Raw genomic sequence first — 6,341 nt, 5'->3', positions numbered from 1 at the left:
TTTTGGTAGTGAACCTGACACATATTTGTGATGCATGTTTGAACCCTTAAGAGGGTCAGTCTTAAAATTGCCTCGTTCCGCACATCTCCACAAATGATGCTACAAGTTTATATGAAATGATACTCTTAGTTCTATGACCCTTTCACTGAAAAGTAAAATACAATAAAGACGATAAAGTGTAGAAACACTTACCAAAAAAAGGCAATCGCTAGTGGTCCAGTCCAACCCGTACCTCTCTGGGTTGCAATCTCTGCGTTGCCTGAAGTAGTGGAGCACAGCATCTATATGCTATTGTCCCTTTTGACGTTTTAGTACCTATTTCAATCGAATTTCGTCTAAACTTTAATCTTGAATTTCTCATTCATCTGGAATCGGATTTGAGTGATTCTTGGCTCTAAATTGAAGAGCTCGACGAGACAAACGCAATGACGCATTCCGTTTCTGAGTTTGACGAGTCGGGTCGAGCCAAAATTGGCTCCGGTTCCAACATGATGTTCATTGTTTCCTTTCAGGTTCGTGATTATATTCATGTTATGGACTTGTCGGACGGACATATTGTTGCATTGAACAAGCTATTTGATGGTGAGATTAGTATGCACATGATTTATACCGTGTTTTTTGTTGAGTCTCTGCCTTTCATAGAAACAATGTTTTGGGTATTATCTTGCTGGACTGGAGAGGTTAGATTTTTGTTGACTTCATTATAATAGTTGTTTCTCGATGAGGGTAAGCTTGCATACATGTCATTAGGATAAAGTCGAATGTAACGAGAGAAGATGAGCACCAAACTTAAGAATATGCTAAAAAAGAACAATGCTATATCAACCAAGAATAATTAATGGAATACTACTAATAATGGTAAGTGTAAAAATTGAAATAGATGAGAATAAGAAGTAATAATCTATGTTAGTTTAATTTGGTGAATTTTTTGGACGTTAAGTGCGAAATAGAGTCTCTGATGTTCATTGTTGTCAGGTTTAGTTACTCTGAAGCACCGTAATTGAACTTTATCTCTCTCTTTCATTTTCAATGCCGCAACCATCTCCTTCCACCGCTTAGTAAATACATATTTATTCAAAGTATCCCGTGCCCATATTCTTAAGTCGACATTCCATTTTTTACCTTCTCCATCAACCACCATCACACTCTTTCCTATCTGAATATTTGTATTACCCTTCCCTGTTGTTGCTGCTTTCTTCTTCTTCCTTTTATCACCGCTCATCAAAACAACTTCCACCTCGTCTTTGATGTCGACTTCCTCCTCTCTCTTTGATTCAACTTCATGTTTTTCGTTCTCTGTTAAATATGAATCGAGTCCGTTTGCACAACAGGGGGAGAAAGATCCTAGATTGATGGGGATCTACATCACTCTTAGTAAGAATCTTATCTCCCAGCCATTACAACTCTCTCCCTTGGAGTTGACTCATTATTACTTGTTCCATCTCTACAGGCATCTCTGCCGCTTCCCCTGCTTCTTCTGTGGCCACTGTTGTTCTTTTCCCCTTCTTCTTCTTCTTCTTCTTCTTGTTGGTCGTCGTCTCTTCTTGCTGTTGAATCTCTGGGTGTTCTTGATTTAGTGTCGAGTCAAGATGATGATCATCTTCATCAAAATCAACTTCACTTCTTTCTATAATTCTTCGATAATAAGCAATGTCATCAGTATGTCTGCTTTTACGAAGTTTTCTCATATTATTCTCGAACCAAAATAATAAGCGTTTGGGTGATCCTGTTTGGCTGAATTCTTCTACTTTCTTCTCTAATTTTTCGTCGGAATAAGAAATTAGCCTCCCCATAATCATCATCGTCATATTACTTGAAAATTCACCAACTTCAAACATTGTTAATTAGGAATTAAAACTCTCAAAATTACTAGAACAGGGAAGTTTTCTAATTGTGGAAAGAATTTGTTAAGGGTGTTTCTATAAATAAATATAGTAATAGAAGCAATCCCAATTTGGCAAGGATTCTAAGTCCAACATGACTTCCAATAGTTTCTAATATTATTAGTAATTGTCGATTTCATTCCAACAAAAATTGCTTCTTGACCGTCATAAAGATATTAGTAATTGATTGGCTTCTACTAGAGAGAGATAGAAATTCTACTAGAGGAAGATTCTTTTTATTGTGGGAAGTACATACTGTCGAAAATTAATCTTTTTTTCGTTATCGTATATTTTTCATCTTTTTTTCTGTTTGGCCGTTTATTCATTGTATTTTTCATGTAATAAGTGCAAACATTTATAGGTTATTTACATATGAGTTGAAAGTGTTTGATATTCATTTTTAAAATTTAAAAATCTAATTATATAAAAAGAACATTGCGAAAAGAAAAAACTGTGACTTTCACCGAAATTTTTCATGAGAGATAAATATGGGGCCGAAAATATCCATCGTTTTAAACAGCTAATTGGCCGAAATTTTGGGTCGCTGACAAAAATGAAGAAATTGAATTTACTCGTATCTGAGTTTTCTTTGGAAACCTATTCTTTTTTTGTTTTTTTTTGTAATTTTTTTTCTGTCAAATATCAGTTACAGGTTTTTTTGTTTTTTTTTACCTGTAACTGATATTTGACAGAAAAATCGAGAACGGGAGTAACCGCCACAAGTACTTTTATTTTGGAGTGTAATCGCTAAAATATAAGGGAGTCAATGTCTAAATAACCCTACTTAAAGTTTTCTTCAGCTCAGATACGTCTAGGAAACTAAATTTATTTTCACTCCCTTTGGTTAAGACTTTTTCTTTCAGGGTTCGAAGTGAAATATGGGTTTTTCTTGTTTCATCACTTTGAAATATGGTTTCAAGTTCAATCTTCAAACTACTGCAGAAGCGAAAACCTAATCTAACTAAACCTTATTAAAATTTCCCCCAAACAAATATTCAGATCTTACATATACCTTCTCACTTTGAAGTACACAAAAATCTAACTGAACCCAAATCTTGAAACTCAAGGATATATTAATTTGGTACGAGGCAGCCTCAGGTCTGAAGATTAATTTCTCTAAAAGCCAAGTGATCGAGGTGGGCGAGGTAGAGGAGCTTGACAGCCTAGCTAGGTTGTTCGGGTGTACTAAAGGGTCCCTGCCTATTTCTTATCTCGGGCTACCTTTAGGCCACGGATACAAATCGAAAAAGCTATGGGATCCAATTTTGGAGAGAGTATCGGTGAAACTTTCTTCATGGAAAGCTAAGACGCTGTCCCGTGGAGGTAAGGTTACTTTGATTATGGCCGTCCTTTCAGCTCTTCCTGTTTACTTTCTTTCCCTCTTCTCGATGCCCATCGGCGTGGTTTCACAAATAGAGAAGAACTTCAAAAACTTCCTGTGGAATTCGGGAGAAGAGGTGAAGAAAATCCACTGGGCGGCTTGGGAATTGATTTGTAGACCGAAGTCGATGGGAGGTTTAGGAATCAAAAATCTCAGAGTTATGAATGACGCCCTTTTATCCAAGTGGTTGTGGCGATTCGGGATCGAGAGGAATAGGCTTTGGAGGATTGTCATCGGGCAAAAGTACGGGGAAGCTAGTGGCGGATGGATTTCTCATCCTCCTAAAGGAACATACGGCTGCTCGGGTTTGGAAAGGAATTTTTAAGCGCTGGGATTCGTTTTACTCTAAGACGAGGATCAAGGTCAGCTCGGGTGCTTATACTAAGTTCTGGCAGGACACGTGGTTAGTAGAACAACCTCTATGTGTGGCTTTTCCTATCTTATTTCGAATTTGTATAAACAAGGACGGGATGATAACCGAATTCTTTGATTCCGTGGGAGGGGTTTGGTCAATTCCGTTGAGACGCAGTCTAAGAGATTGGGAAGTTGATGACTTCAATCGATTAATGTCTTGTCTGGGTAGCTTTTCATTATCCAACGCCGCGGACGCGAAGGAATGGATGAATTCGAAGAATAAGGAACTCTCCGTTAAGTCTTGCTATGAAGTCTTGTCTAACTTCTCTGGCCGATAGTCTAAGGTTTACTTGGATGTATGGAGATGGAACGTTCCTCAGAGGGTCTCTTTCTTTCTTTGGGCGGCGTGTTTAGAGCGGGTTCCTACTATTGACTTGTTGAGAAAGCATGGATGTTCCACCCCCCAACAGGTGTCCGATGTGCAAGAAAGATGAGGAGTCAAGCTCGCACCTTTTTATTCACTGTGAGATATCGTACAATGTATGGCGGTATTTCATAGCCTCTTTGGGGGTGTCGTGGGCTACCCCAGCTTCAGTTGTACACCTCTTGGCAACTTGGGGGGGGCTAAAAGGGAGAAATCCGATCATAAACACGATCCCTAAGGCTGTTCTTTGGGCACTTTGGAACTCTAGGAACTCAGTCATCTTCTCCGACAAGCCGGGAACTGTGGACGATATAATTTTTTCAGCTAAGTGTCTTGTCTTTCATTGGAGCCGAAACAATCCGAGGGTTAAATATAGGTCGTTTTCGGACATAGTGGGGAATTGGGGGGCTTTCATATCATCGATGTAATATCGTTAGGGGCAGTTTTTGCTTTCGTTGTTTTGTTTCTTTGTTTTTTCCCTCTTTCTTTTTTCGTTTTCGCCGCTTTGGCTTGTACATAATTCGTCCCTCTTTCTTTATAATTGAATCACCTTATTCAAAAAAAAAAAATCTAACTGAACAAAGATTTCCTTCATGTTTAATCATACATTGAAGTTTCAAATAGTTCTTCTAGTCATAAATAACGATAAAATATCAAATTGTGTGCTACGATGACACATGTTGATTATCATAAAAGAAACAATACGTACCTAATTCGCTCCGACCAAAATTTTTAGGAAATATCCTATCAGAAGATGAAACCTTTGATTCTATCGTTAACCGGTTACCAGTAATCATTGCAATGAACATAACCCATTCCTGAAATGGTGAAACCTTTTGGCATCTCGGATAATGAGTTCTCTCCCGACGATCTTTTATATGATTTTCAAAGCCTTATGACAATCCCCACATACTCTAAGATTCTTTGATTATTCGCATCGGAGAACGGGCAGAGCTAGATATCAGGCCATATGAGACTGCCAATCTTTTACTGTGAGCAAGAAGGGCTTCTTCTTTACTTTCTTCATCTATATCGTGTAAAACGAATTTAGTTTCAGGTACATAACCGACTTCTCTCATTTGTGCATTCATTCTCCTCAGCTGTGCGTAAACTTCGTCCTTCTGAGGGCCGGAGGTGTCTCCGGCCCTATACTCGACGATCTTATTTCTAATTTCTAGAGGATTCTGACTTTTTTTCTTCTCTTCCGCTTTTGCAACATCTGAGGCTTTTACTGGCAGAAAACCAGCTTTTGACTGATCGTTTAGGCGAGAGGGGTCTAAGTTTTCAACAATTTCAGCACAACGATCCCCAAGTTCTAAGTTACCATGAGTTCTGCAAAGATTCATCAAGGTTTCCCAAACATCAATACTTGGTTCCATTGGCATCCTTTCAATGAATTCCAAAGCTTCATCTATATATCCTGTATTTCCTAACATCTCCACAACCGACACATAGTGATCCATTGTGGGAACAATATCGAAAACCTGGCTCATTGTTTCAAAGTGCAAAAGTCCTTCGCTAATGTCACAAAGGGCGGTACAAGCAGAGAAAACCCCGAAAAAACATTTGACCGTCTGGTTTAAGTCCTACTTCCTTGAACTGAGTGAACAGATCAATGGCATCTTCCCCAAGTCCATTTTTTGTGAGCCCAATTATCATGGTATCCCAAATCCTTCCTTTAGAAGAGCGACGTCATCAAACTCCCTCTTTTCCATTGTCATGGAATTTCGTTCAATCGGGAGTCCCGTTATCTTGTGCACGTCTTCTAAAGTGATTGTCATTTCCCCGAAGGGTAAATGAAATGTGTTTGTGTCTGGTTGCTACCTCTCACTAAAAGCCGTGATGATTACACGGACTAGCTTCTGATATAAGTGTCGAGCTATTTGCATGTGGCACTTTGCTCGACGCGATTACGAACATCAATGCATTCTTTGTCTAGGTCCCAGACATGATTTTTCTTCTCCGTATCATTACTTTGCACGTGTCTGGGGGCCCCAATCTGTGTGCAAGAAGCGTGGTTGTGCAACCGCAATAAACGATGTTCCTATACAAATTTCTCACCCCAAACCAAATGAAATAAATAAGCTATGTGTTCAACACACCAAGTTAGGTAGTTTGTTACCTTCCCGTCCCAAATGTCTCTCGCTATGTGGTCCCCGTAATTTACGAGAAGTTTTCTATCGACGGGACCTCCGGGAAAAGGACCTTCATGTGGAGCCCTTTTTTGTTTCTTCGATTGTTTACTTCCTTCTCCCGTACCTTTTCGGGCGTCTTCTTTCCTTTTTCGCACGCTCGTGGT

At 39.1% G+C, this 6,341-nt stretch overlaps 1 pseudogene; it reads right to left on the bottom strand.

Annotated features, from left to right (window-relative positions):
* Nucleotides 1–4,825: 4,825 nt before the first annotated feature.
* On the bottom strand, nucleotides 4,826–5,705 carry LOC147557042 (pentatricopeptide repeat-containing protein At2g25580-like; annotated as a pseudogene).
* Nucleotides 5,706–6,341: the final 636 nt, after the last annotated feature.

The sequence above is a fragment of the Eschscholzia californica genome, unplaced genomic scaffold (genome assembly GCF_041429995.1).
Source record: "Eschscholzia californica isolate CP2 unplaced genomic scaffold, dmEscCali1.0.p SCAF_2, whole genome shotgun sequence".
Lineage (NCBI taxonomy): Eukaryota > Viridiplantae > Streptophyta > Magnoliopsida > Ranunculales > Papaveraceae > Eschscholzia > Eschscholzia californica.
Note: the sequence above shows the minus strand (reverse complement) of the source record. Positions and strands in the feature narration are given on the sequence as shown.